Source organism: Microtus ochrogaster, unplaced genomic scaffold (genome assembly GCF_000317375.1).
Source record: "Microtus ochrogaster isolate Prairie Vole_2 unplaced genomic scaffold, MicOch1.0 UNK9, whole genome shotgun sequence".
Classification (NCBI taxonomy): domain Eukaryota; kingdom Metazoa; phylum Chordata; class Mammalia; order Rodentia; family Cricetidae; genus Microtus; species Microtus ochrogaster.
In genome coordinates, this window is record NW_004949107.1 from 4,322,341 (window position 1) to 4,343,329 (window position 20,989).

Sequence of the window (20,989 nt, forward strand, 5' to 3'; positions counted from 1 at the left end):
AATCTGTTTTAAAGGCCTGGTTTTAGATTTTCATTAGGACAAATATCTCTGAATGCCTTTGTTAATGAAAACCAAGTGTCTAATTCCCGCTAAAACAGACTCAGAGCAATTAATAAGGTTTTTACTCTTACAGTAAAAATACAGTACTTTTACTATACCTACATGGTCTGGCTCTTTTTTGCTTTGAGAAGTAACTGTCATTACCAGTTCACACATAATTGATGAATGGCACCAAACATGATATTCATCACAACACAAGCTTTTCAACAGTTTAGGAGGAGCTATTTATGTTTCATTTAAAATAAGATGCTCAGCTTCCTCCAGGCATCTTTGACTGTTTAGGAAAGCCACTGTTCATTTCCTACAGCAGTGAGAAAAAATGATGTTACAATTCAGTATCTTATGAGATATCTACACACAATAAAAGGAGATTTTTCTTGGAAAGAAAAACCTGTTTAGGTCCCTTAATTATGAGAAAGAACTGAGCTCTCGTGCTCATCTAGGTCCTGAGGAGAGTAACAGGAATCAGGCAATTGATTCTTCACTCCTCGGTAAGTTACTATAGGGTTTGAGCAGTGTTCAAAGGAAGGAGCAAGAACATGTAAGTAGTAAGGGAACATGATCAATAAACAGGACCTAAGGAGGAGGGGATAGCCTGTTGTTCTCTGCAGCAAACAGTGGACTGTGTGCATGATATAAAGGATTTCACTTGCAATCGCATTATCTCCATGATGGAATCCAGTTTTCTTCCACAGTCCCCAAGAGGAAAAGCAGGTCGGAACGGTGGTTCTTGCAGTGGTGATGGAGAAGGAACAGCTCAGCTTGTTTGGGGCAAAGTGAAATATAGAATTTCTCATCTGGGGGCAAAGTGATGTGGGATGTGATTTCAGAAGGAGGAATTTGAAACAGAAGGACACACATGAAAATATTGCAGAGGCGAGATGGGTGTTTCCATAAAAAGTGGTTTAGGATGAACTTATGAGAAAATGGTGATTCCTGATTCCTAAAGGGCAGGAAGCCCAGATTGTGCCTTGTACTTAAAATACTGATGGTAGTAATGATGCTGATAATGAGATGCAATTGAGCCCCACCACACATATGTACACACATGCACACAAATACACACCTACACATACACACCCACATGGACGCACACAGATACAGATGCACATACACATGTGCATATCACACACACACACACACACGCGCATTTCATGCATACATGTATACATAAACCCCAGAGCAAAGACAAACCTTAAAACTAGTGTACATTGATGTGGAAATCATGACAGAAAAAAAAAATCAGTCTACCCTAACTCTGTTTCTTACCTGATATTTTTTATCTATAAAATTCAAGAATTAAATCTTCAGACTGGTGCCTGGTGCATGGTAAATACTTAATAAATGCGAGCTTCTGTAGAAGGCAGTTCTTGATGCTTTGTAAGAAAATCACGCCTCCACATAACATCTCTCACATACAGTGTTGGAATCTTTGAGAACATGGTAATACAAAGAGAAAAAAATCTACTCTTCTCCCCGAGGGAGCCCATGGGATAATTTTGGGAGATGATAAAGACTGACATGCTCTTTTATTCTCTGCCTTTCTAACCTTTAAAGAACACCCAGGAAAGGAAGAAAAAGACCCAGACTAAGGGGCAGCAAAATTCCATCACAGCATGTGGTCCCTGGCAAGGAATCACGGGGACTCAAGCATCTAATTTCACCTGAGTAGACTGAGCAGCAGAGGGAAGAATGCCTTGCCATGGTAAGCCTGCTTCCTACAGTCTACAAGTAAGCAAGGAAAAATCAGTCTTTGGGGACAAGGAAGTAGAGAGAGTATGGATGGAACACACTCTACGGCTAGAATCTTCACCCACTTTGAGTGTGTCTTCTCTTGTGGTTAGGTTAACTTCTGTTTCAGCATCATGTAAACAGCCGTACTTTGGGTCTCCAAATTGTGTCTGTCGGTGCAGGTTTTCATCTAGGAGAGAATGGATGTATTCGAAAAATCTCCATTCATGCTTATTAACGGGAAGGTTGTAGAAGTAAAACTGTGTCTGTTTCATTTTGCTTTAGCACTTGTGACAACATGGCTCTGCATCTGGCTAGTGTGAGGGCATCACTATTGATTAAACAAGGTGATGAAAGAGAAGAGTGCTTACGTGCTGAGCGATTATTGCCAGAGACACGTGGTCAACAAAGTGCTAAAAGGAGATCTGTGTGACAGTTTCATCGTGAATTAGCAACGAGCAGTGGGGAGATGCAAGGGTGGTAGTGTTCCAGGGCACATCTCTATGTGCTGCTGTTTGTATCAGGAGGCACGTAGAACCACATCTTGCTTCCCAATTGAACCTATTTATTTTTCTCCACAGTAATAAAAAAAAAGATAAACTTCTTGAAATACAGGGATCCAGCCCAATCTCACGGAAAAGGAGTGCAATTCTAACCTCTGGCATCATACGTGAAACAACACGGAACTCAAAACCTCCATTCACCACACACACTCCTGCAGTACTGAAAGCAGTCTCCATCTCTCAGAAGTGTTAGATGTGTGTGTGTATGTACAAGATGTGTTCATTGAATTTGTGTGATTGTTTGAAAGAAAACGGCCCCCAAAGGGAGAGGCACTATTAGGAGGTATGGCTTTGTTCGAGTAGATACAATCTTGTTGGAGGAAGTGTGTCCATGTTAGTGAAGCATGATTAATAAAAAAAACCCAGAGAGAGAAATTAGGGTTCAACCAGAAGGTCAGGAAAACAAAATAGCCAGTCATTGGTTCTTACCTCTGCCTCAGCCTGAAATGGCAATCCTGCCTCCAAGAATCTCAGAATGAATCTGAGAGCTGTTTCCTCCCATTTTACAATCCTCTCTAGTACTGGGATTAAAGACGTGCACCACTGGGATTAAAGGCATACACTGCCCGGTTTCTATGGCAACTAATGTGGCTACTGAATTAAAGGTATGTGTCACTACTTCCTGATCTGTAAGGCTGACCAGTGGGGCTGTTTTACTTTCTGATCTTCAGGTAAGATTTATTTATTAAAGTACAAATGAAGATTTATTTATTAAAGTACAAATGAAGATTTATTGATTAAAGTACAAATGAAATTCCACTTTGCGGTTTCCTTTGCTCAAGCTAAGTTTAGTGTGATCCAGATGTAGAACTCTCAGCTCCTTCTCCAGCACCGTGTCTACCTGCATGCTGCCATGTCCTGCCATGGTAATGGACTAAGCCTCTGAAACTGTAAGTTAACCCCAATTAAATATTTTCCTTTGCAAGAGTTGCTGTGGTCATGGTATCTCTTCATGGTAATAAAACCCTAACTATGACAACCTGGGAGAAAACAGAATTATTCAAAATCGTAATTTGGCATTTGACTTTTGGCCTGTAGCATGACATCTTAGTTGGGGTTTTTCATTGCTGTAAAGATATACCATGACCATGGGGACACTTATAAAAGAAAAACATTTAATTGGGATAGCCAACATTTTCAGAGGTTTATCCATTATCATCAAGGTGCCACACGGTGGTGTTCAGGCAGACATGGTGTTGGGAAGTATTTGATTGTCCTACATCTTGGCTTGTAGGCAACAGAAAGTCATCTGAGACACTGGGCATGACTTGAGCATATATGGTACCTCAAAGGCACAATAGCATATTTCCTCCAACAAGACTACATCCCTACAAGGCCTCATACCCTAATAGTGTCACTCCCTTTGGGGGCCATTTTCTTTCCAACCACCACATTCTAACTCCCTGGCCCCCAAAGGCTTGTAATCATATCATAATGCAAAAATGCATTCAATCCATTCAAAAGTCGCTATAGCCTATGACAGCCCCAAACTTATTTAAAAGTAAAAAGTTCACAGTCTGAGATACATGAAATCTCTTAATTGTAATCCCCTGTAAAATAAAAAAAATAAAATCAAAAATAAATAGATCACATACTTCTCACACATAATGATACAGGATATCCATTATAATTCCAAAACATAGGGAAGGGAACACAGTGAGAAAATACTGGATGAAAGCAAGACTGTAAACCAGCTGGGCAAACTCCAAACTCGGCATCTCCATGTCTGACGTCAAAAGACTCTTCAGATCTCCAACTCTTTTCAACATTGTTGACTGCAACATACTTCTTCCTGTTGGACTGATTCCACTCTCTGTTAGTAGCTCTCCTCAGCTCTGGTGTCCCACAGCTCTGGCATCTCCAACATCCTGGGGTCTCCAAGGCAATCCAGTCTTCAACTTCACAGCTTCGATGACCTTGTAGGCCTCCATTCATGGTGACCCCTGACACATGCCTGGCCTCAGTGGCTTTCCTTAGTCTCAGAGGAGTATTCCATAACTCCTTTCCTCTATCTTTAAAACCAGAACCATGTGGATGAGACTGCCAAGTTCTGCTGGTTACTGGAGATAGAAGGTGGTGTTTAATCACATCTTCACCAGCTTTCTGTTTTCCTTCACTGCATAGCTTGGCCGTCCTGTCACTTACTCACTAGACTGGGCGGGCCTCGAACTCAGTTATCTTCCAAGTTCTGCCTCTGGGATGCTGGGATTAAAGGCATGTACCAACACAACGGCTCTACATTTCTCCTTAATTTCTTTTCACAAATTGGAAATTTAGCTGGGTGGGATCTTACCCTGAGGTCACTGTTAGGTTGGGAGCATAGGCCCCAGTCCCTGGCATCTATCTCAGCCCCTAGGCCTGGTCTGGACCTCAAATCCCAGCAGGCCAGGTCCTGACCCCCCCTCCCTGGGGATGGGGTCAGGACCACTCCCCAGAGTACTTAAGTGATCCCCCAAAAGAAGAATATGTGGTCCCCCTTTCTTCCTCCCGGGGGGTCGCGTTCCTGAGGCTTTCTGGTTTCCCCCTTGGGGCCACCTGAGAGCGCAGATCTCCCATTAAACCTGGATATTTCTTAATTCGGCTTGTTTTGATTTGGCTTGATTGGGAGTTTTTGCGTTGTCAGAGAGCACGCTTAGGAAATATTCCTAACAGTCACCACTTCCTTTATTCCACTTTCTTAACCTGTTTATCTCTTTGAACACAAAACTTAGCTCCATTCACTTTCTGGTGTTCCTTCTCTCCTTAAATATTTTTCCTTGCTCTGCTTGCTCCTTTGCGTTTTGTCTTCATTAGATTTAAGACTAGTAACCACAGAACAGAATCTATAATAGGCTGTTTTGAGATTCCTTATGCCAATAGAATTAATCCCAAACTCTTCCCTTCAGTCACAGGCAAACTTTTTGAACAAGGGCAAAACACACAGCCACATTTTCCTTCAAAATATCACAAGAACAATTCCAGGCAACATACAAAAGTTCTTCTCCTCTAAAATCTCTTGAGTCATGTTCCCACTGTAATCTCAGCCCCTGGCATCCATCTTTGGAAGCCCTCTCCCCTAAGCCCGCCAAACCTTGACCCCTCCCCAGGAAAGGCCAAGACCACTCCCATGGGTTATTTAAACTGCCTCCCAGAAAATAAACATGTGATCTTCCCTCTTCCGCTTCAGTGGTCCTGTTTGCTTTCCGTTACCCCCTTTGTCCACCCTAGAGTGCAGACATCCAATTAAACCTGGATATCTTTTAATTTGGTTTGCTTTGGTCTGATTAGAATCATTTGTGTCAGTGGAGAGGCTTGTTCTTAGGAATTATTCCTAACATTTTAGAGGTCCTGGGGGGGGGGGCGGGCTGCTTTTCCCACAGGTTCAAGGCCGCATGTTGGAAAACGCCCTTATCACACACCGTGCTCTCTGCTAGAGTAAAATCAGCTTCCAGGCTAGATCGGATTCGTCTCTGTGATTTCCCCTCTTTTTGCTTTATGCTAGTAGGGTTAGGGGACCCATTCGCGTCTATTTTTGTCCATTTGCGGGCTTTCCGTTGAAGTCACAATCGCGCTGTGAAAGTCTGATCCAAGTGGCTAAGCTGAGCTTAGCTGAGGTAAAAATTGCGTGGCCAGGGACACCTACCGTTCTTTTTTCACAACCCCATTTTGGCTCAAGAGTTGTCCCAGTGGATGAACTGTGGCAAACTTGAGCTCCACAATTGGGCACAAACTTCTAAATGAGTTCCTGCATTCGAAGCCAGATCCATTATCACCCCTGGGCTGCCACCTACAAAAATTTATAAATTGGGACTGTCTGATACAATCTGTCCTCAAACAGCTAATTTCTCTATGCACTAAGATTTGACCTCAATACAACCTTGACAATGGAACACGATGGCCACCAGAGGGAACTCTTAAGTTTTCCATCCTCTGGGACCTAGAGAATTTTTGCCCCCATAGGGATAAATATACAGAACTCTCATACATCCCCGGTTTCTGGGCACTGTGCTCTCGCCCCTCCCTTAACAACCAGTGTCTTGCAGCACCGGTTCTGGTCGCCAGGGTCACAGTGCCTCCAGATTCCAGACCATCCAGGAATTGGGACCCTGAAAGCTGTGCCACGACCCACACTGGCCCCTCCACCACTTCCTCGAACCCTTACTACCCAGCTCCCTCCTGTGGAACAACCTTCTCCACATTCCTCCGCTGACCCACCATTACCTACTCCCTCCCCAGGCAAACGGAAAGTTCAAGGTCAACTTTCTCCCTACTCCCTCACGCCTCAACCCACTTCTCGGACCCCCTCTACATACTGGACTAACTCCTCCCAATCCTCCCCTGTCTCCTCTCATACCAGATCTCACCATAACCCTGCCCTTCTCTGTCCTCTCTGGGAGGCAGTGGGAGCCGATGGCATTATTAAAGTCCCTGTTCCCTTCTTTCTTCCGGATCTCTCTCAGATAGAAAAGCAGTTGGGCTCCTTCTCTGCTAAAATCCTTCTGTTTATATTAAGGAGTTTCCCTATCTGTCCCAGGCCACAGTGTAACCTGGCATGACTCCTGTGTCATCCAGGCTTCTACTCTAATTCCTGAAGAACAAAGTAGAATTCAGGCAGCAGCTAGACAGTACACAGACCAGATTCACCTAGTAGACAGTACAGTCCCTGTAGGGGAAGTGGCTGTGCCAGCCACAGAATAATACTGAGATTATCAACCTGACCAAAACGGCCAACAGAGGCGGGGCATCATGGTCTGATGCCTCCTTCAGGGTATGGAGGTGGTCTCAGAGAAAGTAGTTAATTTTGACACACTTCAAGAAATCACACAGCTAGCGGATAAAAACCCAGCCAGATTTTTTAAATCAATTACAAGAGACCATGGTCCAATATACTAGACTGGACCCAGCCTCCCCAGCAGGAGCCATGGTCCTGGCTACTCATTTTATTTCTCAGTCAGCACCAGATATTAGAAAAAAGTTAAAAAAAAGGCCGAGGAAGGTCCCCAAACCGCCATACAGGAATTGGTAAGAATGGCCTCTAAAGTTTTTAATGTCCGAGAAGAAACAGCTGACACAGGCAGCAGTGCTGCAAGCCAAGCCCTAGCAGCTGCCCTGAGGCCACTGGGATCCCCAGAAGGGGGACAAGGGAAGTCAACCACAAGGCTCTATCCCGCCAGAGCTCAGCCTAGGTCAACACTGCTGGTAGCCTGCTATCCTTTGTCCTTCCCTTCCAGACCCCAGTTTTCTATTTCTGAAACCCACCACCAAGGCCTTAAGCCTATTATCACCTGTCTCCTGTCTCAAGGACTTTTGATTTCTATCCTACCCTGTAACACTCCAATCCTTCCTGTGGTAAGCCCTCTGGTGCTTACGACTTGGTTCAAGACCTCCGCCTCATAAATTAGGCAGTTATTCCAGTTCACCCACTGGTTAACAACCCATACAATCTCCTGTCTAACGCCCCTCCTACCACCTCCTATTTTATTGTTCTGGACCTAAAAGATGCCTTCTTCACTGTCCCTTTATACCCTGACTCACACTTCCTCTTTGCCTTCACCTGGGAGGATTCTGACTCCCGATCCTCCAGTCAGCTTACACGGACTGTTCTCCCTCAGGGGTTTAGGACAGCCCCCAGCTCTTTGGCCAAGCTCTGGCTTGAGATCTCTCAAACGCTGACCCAGGTCCTGGCATGCTCCTCCAGTATGTTGATGATCTCCTTCTCTGCAGTCCTACATTGTCTCTGTCCCAACAGGCCACCTCGGCACTCCTGAACTTCCTCAGATCCCTGGGATATCAAGTCTCACCAACTAAGGCTCAGCTGTGCTCTCCTACAGTGGTATATTTGGGTGTCCAACTTAGCCCGGGGTCTAAGACCCTCACCTCTGACAGAGTCGAGGCCCTGTGGGATTTACAGCCCCCAACCACATGGGCTCAGATCCTCTCATTTTGGGGCCTGCTAGGGTTCTTCCTTCATTGGATTCTTAACTTTGCCATTACAGCCAAACCTCTGTACCAGGCAGCCAGAGAGACCCCCATGGGGCTTCTTACCCCCCCCCCCCCGGCCATCATCCACCACCCCTTCTCTCTACAGAGAGATGTCTTTCTAACAATCCCTGCTCTTGTTCTTCCAGACCCCACGAAACCTTACCTTCTCTATACAGATGAGAGGTCAGGAGTGGTCACAGGAGTTCTAACCCAACAGGTTAGGCCTTCAAATCGAGCTGTTGCTTTTTTATCCAAACAGCTGGAATTCACCATCTGTGGATGGCAACCATGCCTGAGAGCCCTGACAGCAGCAGCTGAACTCACTTGGGAGGCCCTCAAGATCACCTTGTCCTGGCCAGTCATGGTATATTCCACCCACCGCCTCTCAGACCTTCTGAGACACCCTCTTCTCTCTCTCCTTGGGCCTTTATGAGTCAAGGTTTTTCACTTACTGTTTCTAGAAAATCCCCAAATTACTTTGGCCTCCAGTCCTGCCCTAAATCCTGCTATTGACTGTTCTGCAGACCCTTTCTCCTATTTTTCTGGGTTTTGTTATTATTACTTTTATCTGTTTACTTGCCTGCCTTCATTCTTCACTTTCATTTCCCTTTTTTCCTTCAGGAGAATAGTTAAGTCCAAAACCCCCTAGATTATTCCTAGTTTCAAGTCTCAGCACCATGTGTCACCTTAGGAAGACTGCTTGGCTTTTCTCTGACTCACTTTCCCCATTTATCAAATGGCTACAACAATAAGACCTACTCCTTAGAGTTGCTTCAAGAACAAACTGGTCTAAGATATTTAAAGTGCTTAAGTCATTTCTGACACATATAGTTGCTACTGAGCTTTTTGTACATTCAAACAACCACTGAATAAATTAGCTTCATTCATGTGGACACATATAAACATTGCTTTTGTACCGTTTAAAGAAAGTATTGCAGTGTGTAGTGGTTCTTGAACATTTCAAAACTTATCAAGAAGTGCTCTACAGCATCATCTGAGTTTATGATTTCCATTGTTCTTTGTCATAATGTGGCCACAGCATAGTCTGCATGCAAAGCAAATTGTTTCCTCTTTAGAATTTTCTTGACTGTCTATCTTTTCTTAGAAAATGACCCGTCACCATTAATTGGCCTTTTATATTTCCTCCAGAGCCATTGGCAATTCCCATTTACTTTGTGACCAATTCCAGCCCCATCTCTTGGAAAAGGCTGAGTTTATCTTTAAAGAACTAACCATTTCCTTAGAATTCACATTAGAAGAACTTCCTGCATGTTCAGATCAAATTGGTGTTTTAAAAAGGCTCCCATTTCAACTTCTTAACTTTCTACCAAGAATCCTGCTTTTAATTCTAGCAAAGGATTTTCCCTAGAAAAGACCCTTAAGTCACCATCCTTCCTCAGAAGCAAATTATTTCTCTCCATTTCATCTTGAGAACACAAAGCCTTTGACACTCTTTTTAGAGAGTAATTGGCTTTTGTCTCTTCTTCCATGTGAATGGGCTTTTGCAATTGAACCATTATAATCTGAGCAAACTCAAGTGGACAAATAACCTCTATACAACATCTGTATTATGACTTCATAGTGGAAAAGGGTGTTTTTACTGTTGAGAAGAGGGTAGGGGTTGACTATTTGCTGTTACTAGCTACTTTATACAGAATGGGCAATTTAAACTTCAGGGATATTGCTATGTTTTAAAATAGCTTTAAAAAGTCAGCTTAAGATTGTGGGTTTTTTTTTCCTCGTTATTGAAGTCAGAGTTGCCCCTTGTTCGTGATCCTTCTGCCTTGGATGCTGAGAACATAAATGTTCATATACTACTAGCCTGGCTAAGAAAGGAAGCCAACTATTTTGTAGTTCTAGCTACCAATTGTGAAGCCATTGCTAGCCTTATTTGCAAATTTTCTCTTTTAGGTCTTAATAGTGTCATTTTTTTTTTCATAGATTAGAGAGAGGGTTGAGTTGGAGACACACTTGAGAATAACAAAACGGGAAATAGTCTTGTCCTTAGATAGTGTTTCATTCATACAGCAGAATGCAATGAAAATATTTCTTGAAAGTTTTCACTGGGCCTATAGAAAGAGAATCAGACCTGTACTTTTCTGTTGAAGTATTACTACTTGTTACAATGTCTACTGGCCGCTGTATGGACTCAATCTGAGAGCTTGAGATGTGCTTTTAAAAGGAAAGGGACCCATGCTTTCACACTTTTGAAGTTTTCAGTGGGCTGGTTCAAATGGTATTAGAAAGAGAACACTAAGTGCCTTATTCTTTTCCTCATTAACTAAAGAAATCAAGAACCTTTACCAGTTACAAATACTTCTGTCTTAATTATTTACATTGAAGAACTACAAATTGTGTGTAAGCATACAGTAACAGAAAGGAACGTTTCATGCGTGTTTGACTCATAATATCTTTAACATGTGTCTTTTGATAATCTTGGCAATGTTTCGGGTGCTTTGGGGGTGGTTTTATAGCTATCAAGACAAGCTATCTTTGGCATATCAATGAGCTGATCAATTACAAACCAATAGAGCGCTGCATCTTCAGCATATCGTCTGCATTCTGATTGCAGGTCATAATTTCTAAAAGATCTGAGGTGACACAGACACACTTGTCTTCTCTGGGAGAGGAAATGCACAAAAGTAAGAGAAACCTCCCTGCAAATCATTAGTCTGAACTCATTGCCCCGAAATGATATCTACTCTTTTAATTATGTTTTGCTAAAGACTGCTAATAAAAGCAATCTTCCAGGGAAAGACTAAGAAACTATTTCAGAATAAAGCAGATTAAAGAAAGATAATAATTTGAATGCAATACATATTCCATAACTTTTTTAAAACCACAAAAGCAATATTAAAACCCTTGGTAAAATCTGAGTTAAGTCTGTAAGTTAGACAAGAGCATTATGCTACATCAATTTTAATTTTCAGAGTTTGATTTGAATACAAATTATTCAAACCAATTAGATGATACAGATTTTCTAGTTACTTTTAACAAATAATTGCCACAATTTCATTCATGTTCTGTGGTGTATGATGTTGTGTTTGAATGGGAACTTTGTTTAACATTTGTTTTATTTTTAATTATGTTTGTGCATACATGATTCTCTGTGTGTGTTTGTGTACATGTATGTGACAGTGTGTGTGTGTGTGTATGTGTGACCATGTGTGTGTGTTTGTTTATGTGTCTGTATGTGTGCACTCGTGAGTGTGGTGCTCAAGGAGACAACAGGCATCAGATCACTTGAACTTGGGGTTACAGGTGACTGGGAATTGAACATATGTTCTCTGCATGAGCAGAACATGGCCTTCCCCTCAGTATGTCTCTCCATTTCTTAGGATGGGAAATTTCTGAGAAAGACAATGATGGAGTTCCAACTGTAAAGTTCAAGTAAAAAGGTTTATCTATTTTGTAAAGTGATAATAAGGATTCTCTGAGTGATAGTTAAAGCTCAAAGAACACTAGCTGGCTGGTTGTGTGCTCAGTAGTGACTAATAGCAAGATAACTGTAATTCTTTCTTATGGAATTTATAGTTAAAAGAGATAAACTTGTTACCTCAACTTATTTGTAGTAGAATACTGAGACACAAACAAATGCCACCAGTGAAGATGACCTATGTTCATTTGGGGGAGAAAATATAAATCTGAGTTCCTAGGTGAAAATTCTCAGTCCTACTGACAGAACTTTCTATGCACTACCTGCAAAAACACTCCTGAACACCACCCTAATACTAAGTCTTGCAAAGCATGCTTCTATTTCAAAATTACTGTTGAAATATCGGCTGACATAGTGCAGTGTTCATTAAACTGTGGGTGATGTTACATTAGTACGCAGTAGGATCTGTTTAATGGGGGTAGCAACCAGAAATGTAAAACAGGTTGAGTTTCAGTAGATTAGGGTGTCTAGAGTAAAATGCTCATACAAAGGTAAACATTGTTTTAAGAATGTTATTTCAGTAATAGTATGTGTGCATTGGGTTGCAATACAAAATATGTTCCCCACTGTAAGTTTTGGTCGACGAATAGACTGGGAAAGAAGGCCTGGCTAGCAGCACATACCTGACTCCAAATATATAACTCATTGGGAACTACATGCAAAAGGGCATTGATTGACTCATGACTCTCCCACAATAGTCTCAAACAAACAAACAAGCAAACAATCAATAACAAAGACCCCTTTCTCCAGCTCCTGTCCACAGGAAGCTTCACTTTACTCACTGCATATCTGAAGTTATGGAACCACAGCGGTCAGTAACCATCAGTATCCATAACAAAAGTAACTTTATGTACTATGTATGGATTGAAGCTAACAGCATCAGGAGTAAAATGATTGGCCTGCAGTAAACAGGCTATTGAACTACAATGAACAGTGTCTACTGAGATCCCCAGGGCCAAAAAATAACTATGACCCTCTTTTAGAATTATTTGTATACTCATTCATTCCATTTCAATTTTGTTGCTTGCTGTTTTGGAACAGTTTCTTACTATGGTGCCCAGGTTGGTCTCAGGTTTACAGTCCTCTGGCCTCAGCCTCCAGAGGAGGGGAACGTCATCATCCTCTGCCACGATGTATAGTTTCCATCCTTGTGCTTAAAGAGTTGGGTATTTGTGCAGGAGCATTGTTTCTGGCACCACTGAGAACAGCTCTCTCCTGGCTTATGGGAAACTCTCAGACCTTTGCATGGATTGCTGATTCCAGAAAAGCCGTATTACTGTAGGAATGGACTGCTTGCCCTCAAGTCCCACGCCTTTCTTTGATATTTCTCACCTGGATGCTTTTATGGTGTAGAAGGTTCTGATGAATTCCAGGGAGAAGAAACAACATACTTTCTAGTTTGGGGGCTTAATATTCAGCAGAAAAATACTAATTTACCTCTTCCATGTTTTCCTATTTTCTTTTCCTCTTTCTCCTTCCTCCTCTTTAATAAACACCCACGGTTATGCCTAACTTAGGAAATTGGCAACAAGAGCTGGACTGGTCCTTATTACCTCCAGGAAATGTGACAGCATCTGCTGCTGAGCAGATACCCATTGGAATCAAGGGCTGTTGTTAAAGGAAAGGCAGGAAAGGTACATTATCATTTCAGGCTGTCATTGCCATAGATCTTCACTGACCTCCAGCATTTATGGAAAGACAGTCAGAGGGTGAAGGGCGAAACCAGGAGGCAGCGAGGAAAAGTGAAAGCTGTGTTTTCTCTTTTCTTTAACTAGAGGGATGGACATATTACCTGGGGATATTGCTGCTTCATTTCTAGGTGACTAAGTTTACCTCCTATCACTTTAAGAATGTTACAACATTTAATTTACAATATTAACTTTACAATTAAAGATAGAATAGTCAACTATTACATGTTTGAAACACCTGGGCTCAGCTGTATCTTTTGGCTTTGACTGACTAATTCACCTTAAAAATTTAGGACAAGATTGCTTGTATCATTTTTATTTCTTCATCTTATGTGTTTATTTATTTTTTTGCATGTATGCCTGTTCACCACTAGTGTGTGTGTGACTGGTACCCGTGGAGGTCAGAAAAGGACATCAGATTTATTGGAACTCAAGATATGGACGGTGGTGAGCCACTATGTGGGTGGTGGCAATCGAACCCAGGTTCTCTGGAAAAGCAGCTAGCGCTCTTAACCCACAAGCAGTCTCTCCACCCTGTAACCTTGAACTTTAGGAGCTGGTAAAATGACAAAGGTCACCGGCGGTGGTGGCGCACGCCTTTAATCCCAGCACTTGGGAGGCAGAGGCAGGTGGATCTCTGTGAGTTTGAGACCAGCCTGGTCTACAAGAGCTAGTTTCAGGACAGGCTCCACAACCACAGAGAAACCCTGTCTCGAAAAAGCAAAAAAATAAAAAAATAAAATGACAAAGGTCAGCTTGATTGATGATTTGTTCCTTGTTTGCTCACATAAGGAATTTGATGGAAGTTTTGTCCCTAGCCCTTTTCTTGAGTTTTCTTTTTCTGAAATTTCAGAAAAGTTTCAAGTAAATCATTTATTTAACATCCTAACTTGCAGCACTAAAATGGCTAAATATATAAACACTTTTGGATTTTTAAATTTTTTACAATAATGTGAAGTTGTGAAGTCCTGTCAAAGACATGTATTTTTCATTCAGAAAAATGTTTGAAATCTTGGACTATACTTATTTACTTTCTCCCAGGTTTCTCAGCATAGACACTGAGTTTTTAGTCAAGAGACAGTCTAGGTGTTTTCTTCACCTCTTTTCAGCTTGTTTTCTGACTGGATTCGTTTGTTAATGAGTTCAGTCACTCAGTTCCTGAATGGGCAGCAGGCTGTGGTCTTTGTGATTCTGTGTGGCATTCTTCCCATGTCTTCCCCTGACATTGCTGTACACTAGGATGTCTAATTTTATTGAAGAATTACCTGTCTACCTTCAGCAACCCAGAAGTGGTTTCCATGACTGTGAAAAAGCAGGGCTGAGAATAATTCTAAACAAACAGTATAGAAAAAGCAAACAGTATGCAATAGCTCTTTCTAGTCTTGGCAAGACCATCTGTTCAAAAAAAAAAAAAAAGATCTTGTTCTTCCCAGAGTTATATTTTTAAAGGGTTAAGCATTCATTCAGATAATTGGACTTCATTGCTGTGAAATTTCATCAAAGTGTCCTCAATCCTTGAGCTGATATCCAGGTCCATTTTGCCAATCGGATAAAACCTCCTAGATCTTTTTCCTAGAGGCATGAGTGGTTAACTTGATCTCATTGTGCTGCGAAAGTGTCTGTGCTACACCTCATTTTTCATAAATGCTGTTTGTTGTGTTAGGAAAACTCCAGAGAGACTCCTTGTTAGAATGGATTTGGGCTGGTAGGGGCACACTGGTACTCAAATCTCTGTTGCTTTATACCCAGTCAAGGTTTTAGAAATGCTTGCAGTTTAATCATAGAAGAAACAAAGAGATGAAGCAGATGCAGGGGAAATTAGCACATGGGGAAAATAAAGACTTTTGGTGTCATGAAGAGATTAACAATGGTCTTAGAAGCCACAGGGAGGGGAAGCTAGGTTTGGTGGTGTACACCTTTTTAATCCCAGCACTCTGAGGCAAAGGCAGAGAGAGAGAGAGGCAGGGGGATCGCTGTGAGTTCTCATCTATAGAGCAAGTTCTAGGTCAGTCGGAGCTACCCTGTGACACCCTGCCTTTAAATAAAATGAAAAAATGGGAAAAAAGTAGAAAAAGAAAAGAAGCAAATATGAACAAAAAACAGGCCCAAGAAAAATTCCTGATTTGGAAAGCATTGCATTCATTTTCTTTAAGTTTCTCTCTCTCTCTCTCTCTCTCTCTCTCTCTCTCTCTCTCTCTCTCTCTCTCTCTCTCTCTCTCTCTCCTCCCTTCCCCTCGACTCCCTCACTCTTCCCTTTCTCTTCCACTCTCCCCTTCTTAGAAGGCAAGGGGTTTGAAGACTCTTGTTTATTTGTCTTTGTAAAGGCAATCTCCCCAAAGGCCCACTGACGTTGGGACCAGTGCTCACAGCCTTTGCCCTGAAAGAGCACTAGGTGGTGCCCATTTGCTTTGCAGTGACAAGGGGATTCCCCAGGGGAGTCACTGGGGGAAATTCATCAGGCCCCAGACTCCTTCTGTGCAAAGTCCTCCTCAAGAGGTGCCCAGGAGAATGGTGTCCTGTTGTTATTGTTGTTGCTGTCTTTGTTTCTGCTTTTATTCTCACTCCTTAAAGCGTCCCAGACTTGCCCCTTTCAGGGTGGAGTTTTACTTTGAGAAAGAGTACGTGTTTGCAAGTGTGGGGGTGGGAATGGAGAAATATTCCCTTTGGAAAGGAAAGATAAGAGGAGTAAAGGCTGTGCCCGGCCATCTGTGTGCATAAAAGTCACCGCCTAAGCGCTTGCCAAGCCTGTCCCCCCGCCAGATCATCTGGACAGTACAGTGCGCATGCTAGCGTTATTTTTCTACTTTGCCTATAATCAAGTTGTAAAAAGAATAGCAGAATAGAAGAAAGGTGACTCTTAAATTTCACTTTGCCTCCTCACAAAAATAATTCTTTGTCAAATTAAATCCGGTTAAAGTGAAGATTGTGCATGCCTTTGCCGATTCCCAAAACTGCTACTTAAAGGGGTGGCTTTATACTGCTGGGTTTATTCCTTAAAAAATAATCTTATTAGACATGCTTAACAGCTTGTTGCTTTGTGTTGAAGGAGAGTAGAGACTGGCTAAAATGATGTGTTTTCTCTTTCCCCTGTTTCACCTACTCAAAGCACTCCCAGATCAGTTTTAAAATTGAGAATCATTTGGAAGTTTTGTTTTGTTTTTGTTTTTTTTTTGTAAAGATCTGTAGCAATTGGCATAATCATGCTATTGTCACAAAATAGAAATAGCAAAAAATTCATTTAAATATAAATATGCTAAATGCTTATCTTTCTTTGACTTACATCCCAAAGTTTAGCTGAGTGTAGCTAAGCCCTCTGCATGTATTTGTTTTATAAAAAAAAAAAAAAAAAAAGACAAGAAAATTTTTTTTTGAATGTCAAGCTATGCTCTTCTGGTAAAACCTGCATGGTGTTACAGTGCAAAGAGACAGAGACTTAGTTTCCAGAAGTTAAACTAAGAGCAAGCTGTATGAAGCCTTGAGAGGCTCCTCTAAGCTGCAACTGCCAGGTCATGCGTCATGGCATGTGGCAGCTCACTGCTGATTAATTCTATTTATACCAGTCTGAGAATCCACCCCACCGAGTTTACATGTGTTAAAATATTCATAACTTATGTTTATTTGGAACAAATATACGTTAAAGGCCGAAACAAGACGATTATGTCAACATAAAACTAGTCAACATTCAAGTAAGCATAGCTCTTTCCCGGCCCGCACAGTACAATGTGTTTTGTCAGACATGAGTTAACTGTTTCATCCGGGATTTCCCAAAGAAGGCTCACCTTTTGTTTCTCAGTTCAGCAGAGGGAATAGATTTCATTGAAAGGGATATATTTGGGGAACAAGGGATGCTCTGTTTCCTCCGACCAATAGCAACATTGACTAGAGCAAATAAGAAATGCAATTCAGAGCTCTAAAATCTAGGAAGGAGTCGCCAGTTCATGACTTGAACTTGAACTGATGGATATTTCATAAAACATATATCAAGTTAAGCAGATCAGATGAGCACTGGATAAAGGTGGCTGAAAATAGAAATTTTAATTGTATCCATTTTTTTCTCAAAATAAAGATTATGAAAATTTCAGCCATTGAAAGATGAACCCGAAATCCTAACACTCCAGCAGTCAGTGCTTTGGAACTTGGTGTTCCCCAGTGAGCCCCCTGAATGACTGTCCTTTGAATGATTCTGTGAAACTGACATGGTAGAGATGGATTTCTCTCTGCAAGCTTCTTGAGCAGATACACAGCACAACTGAAAAATGCGAATTCCCTGTCGAAGTTCAAAGTGGTTCTAGACAAAAATACATTGCCTAACATACTCAACGCATCATCTTCTACATTAGCACCATGAGAACATCCAGGACGATCAGTTATTAGGAGTACACTTCAGATTTAAAGGAAACCATGGTCATCCTATAGGAGAGCTGTGTCCTGACCTACCTGTCTATTTGGAACATTCTAGGGAACTGTGATAAATGTGAATCTTTCATGGAAAGTACCATCTTTCTAGGTTGAGATGCAGATGATAAGGGAAGCAAATGAGGTGGTCAGGACTCCCTTCAGTATTACTGTATGTTTACTCAAAAACAAAACAAAACAAAACAAAGAAAAAACCACACTAGGGACACTAGAGGGAAAGTGAAATATTTTTTTCCATGGCCACAATTCTTGCTTTGGAGTGAAGTTGTTACCTACGATTGCTCATGAATTGTATGCGCCTTTGCTTTAATCAGTAGTGATGATTTCACACAATGTTTAACTTTCCAGTTAGTTTTGGAAGAGAATTTTGTACACACACACACACACACACACACACACACACACACACACACACACCTTTTTAAAGAAACATGCATTTGGTGGAAATGCTTTATAAAGCAATTATCTAAAATATGGAACAAGCTATATCTAGAAAAATTGCTTTTATAACTCTGGAAGGAGTTTTAATTATCTGACAATAGGAGGATGGTTTGAATAAATTGATAACGAGGTTGGGGGAAGTAGCTCAGTGGGGAAAGTCTCTGCACATCAGCATAGGAGCTCAGGTTCCCAAGCACCCATGAGAAACTCCTGTGTGAGTTTGTAGTGCTAGCGCTCATGGCGTCAGGTAGATAAATGCCAGAAGACCCTGCCTCAAAAAACACAGTCAAAAAGATCTCGAGGAAGACAGCCCACTGGTAACCTCTTGCTTTCCACACACACCACCTGGCATGTAAGTGCGCATATAACACACTCAAGCATACATCCACACACAAAAGTTTTAAAAAGGATAATAACATGACTTGATGAAAAATTGTACTGCCAATAAAAAACATGGGTATATAGCAAACAGTGCAAAGAAAAGTAGTGAAAAAAGTCTGAATATAAGATTAACTTGTAACATGATTACAATAGTTTTATGATATGCAAATAATGAAAAAAATTTAAAGAGCGTGCACAAGTCTGTTTGCCATCATAGTAAGGACCAAAACTGATTTTGAACCTGTTTTCAAGTCTTTATTATTGTACTAGGATAATTAAAATGCATTTAAATTTTTTTTAAATTATTAAAGAAATCAGGGCTCAATTTACATCTTTTCCTCAAACATCACATTAGACAACTCCCACTTCCAAAAAAATGTTACCTCTGAAGATCTATCCAAGTGTGGAGTTTTAGCTTTCAGTAGTCAAACCCATTTTATCAAAAAAGGCTCAGTGAGACATTTTTCTGTGTATTATACTGAACCCCAAACCACAGCCTCTTTGCCTATCCATTCTCAAGCCTCTTGTACAGCCTTTTCTACAAAGAAACAAAGGGTTTGTATCCAAACCACCGCGAACTCCTCTCATTATGCTGAGAAGTTTGAGGCACACTTTCATGTGGATCTTGGCCTCTGTACAGCACCACTACGCCTCGTTTTCATCTGAGACCTGAACATATTGGGGAAACGAGAGCCTTCCTTTCTTTTATCCTGTCATTTTCCAGCCCTCCCCCAGCCACTGGCGGTGATGGGCATATGGCAGGCACCCTCCACGGATTCTCAAACAACAGGAGGGACCTGATTTCAATTCCTACATCCTGTCATCGGTGACTCTTGGGATATTTTGTTCTTGCAAGGCTAAGGATGTGATTCGAATTTGCCATACGGACGGAGCTTAGCGGGGTGCCATTTTTACCACTGGAGCCCTCTGTCCGTTAATTAAACATGATACAGACCACCACATGTATTTGTAAAGGAAGATGAATGCAGCTAAGTCAGCGCAAATGAGGAATCCCCATCCTGGAAGATCACACTTTTCGAAACTCAATACTTTTAAGCCTTCGTCAGTTTAATCCCTCAGACTGCTTTGTGCAACTTGAAACCCTGAGCTGTCATCTTTAGCCAAAAATACAGCAGAACTTCTTTAGCTTTTACCCCATTGTTGAAATCAGCATTCACAATGCCCAGCAAAGATCAAACCTTTCAGCGGACTACAGGGCAGTCTCTGGCCGCCTGCAACACCAGGAACACATTTAACAAATATTTCATTTGCTTTAACATAAAAACTTCCCCTTTCCTGGTCCTCCTTTTTTATTTTCTTTCCTGGGGAGCTCAAGGCTACCCCCAAGCTGTGCATTCCATCACTGTGGTCAGTTAGGTTTATAGTCTTAATAAAAGGATTTTCCCCTCCACGTGCTACGGAGTCTTGTTAAATCAGCACAATTACAGAGACACAGGATAGGTGTTCAGCAGAGATCAAAGCTCATCTACAGAAAGCTCCCTAGGAATTCAGAATTCTCTTTGAAAAGTGCTCAGTTTACAAAGTATAGAGGTATTAAACCCCAGGAATTATAAAGAAAAAAAAAGCCTATTTCGAATAATGTTAAAGTCCGACAGCAGTTCCTATGCGATCGCCTTCTGCCACTCTGTATTATTCCTAATATCTACTCACAACACACCAATAATAGCTCCAAAGGAACCGTTGTGCTCCAAAGACATATGCACATGATGGATCCTTAATATGAAATGCATTACCTGCTCAGTAGGTTCATTTTAATCTCCATATCCTAGCTTAGGGGAAGGGGAAGAAAATAGCCTGTAAATTTCTGCAGAAGGAAAACAATGCACACGCCTAGGTATGGAGTTTGGTATCATATGGTGGGGTTACCCCCCCCCCACTCCCACCCCCGCTCTATTTTCCACACTGAAGGACATTGGTTGTTCTGTCCTGGGCTGTACCAGGTCTCATTAGCATCTGCCCCTAGTCTAGGAAAAACCGTCCAATTACAGTTAGGAGACAATTGAAATACCCAAATTTAGGCCATATAATATTTCCTTTACCTCGATAGTCTACATCATTCTTCCTGAACACACACACACACACACACACACACACACACACACACGAGAGCGAGAGAGAGAGAGAGAGAGAGAGAGAGAGAACATGAATGAGTGCAAGAATTCTAATAGTTGTTAATTATGTTTCAGGAAGGCATTGACCAAGATTTGGAATTGTTAATTGCTCGCGTGACCATATGGTTACAGGAATTTTCAGTAAGAAGATTTTTAATGTCCTTTTTTTCCATTTTTTTT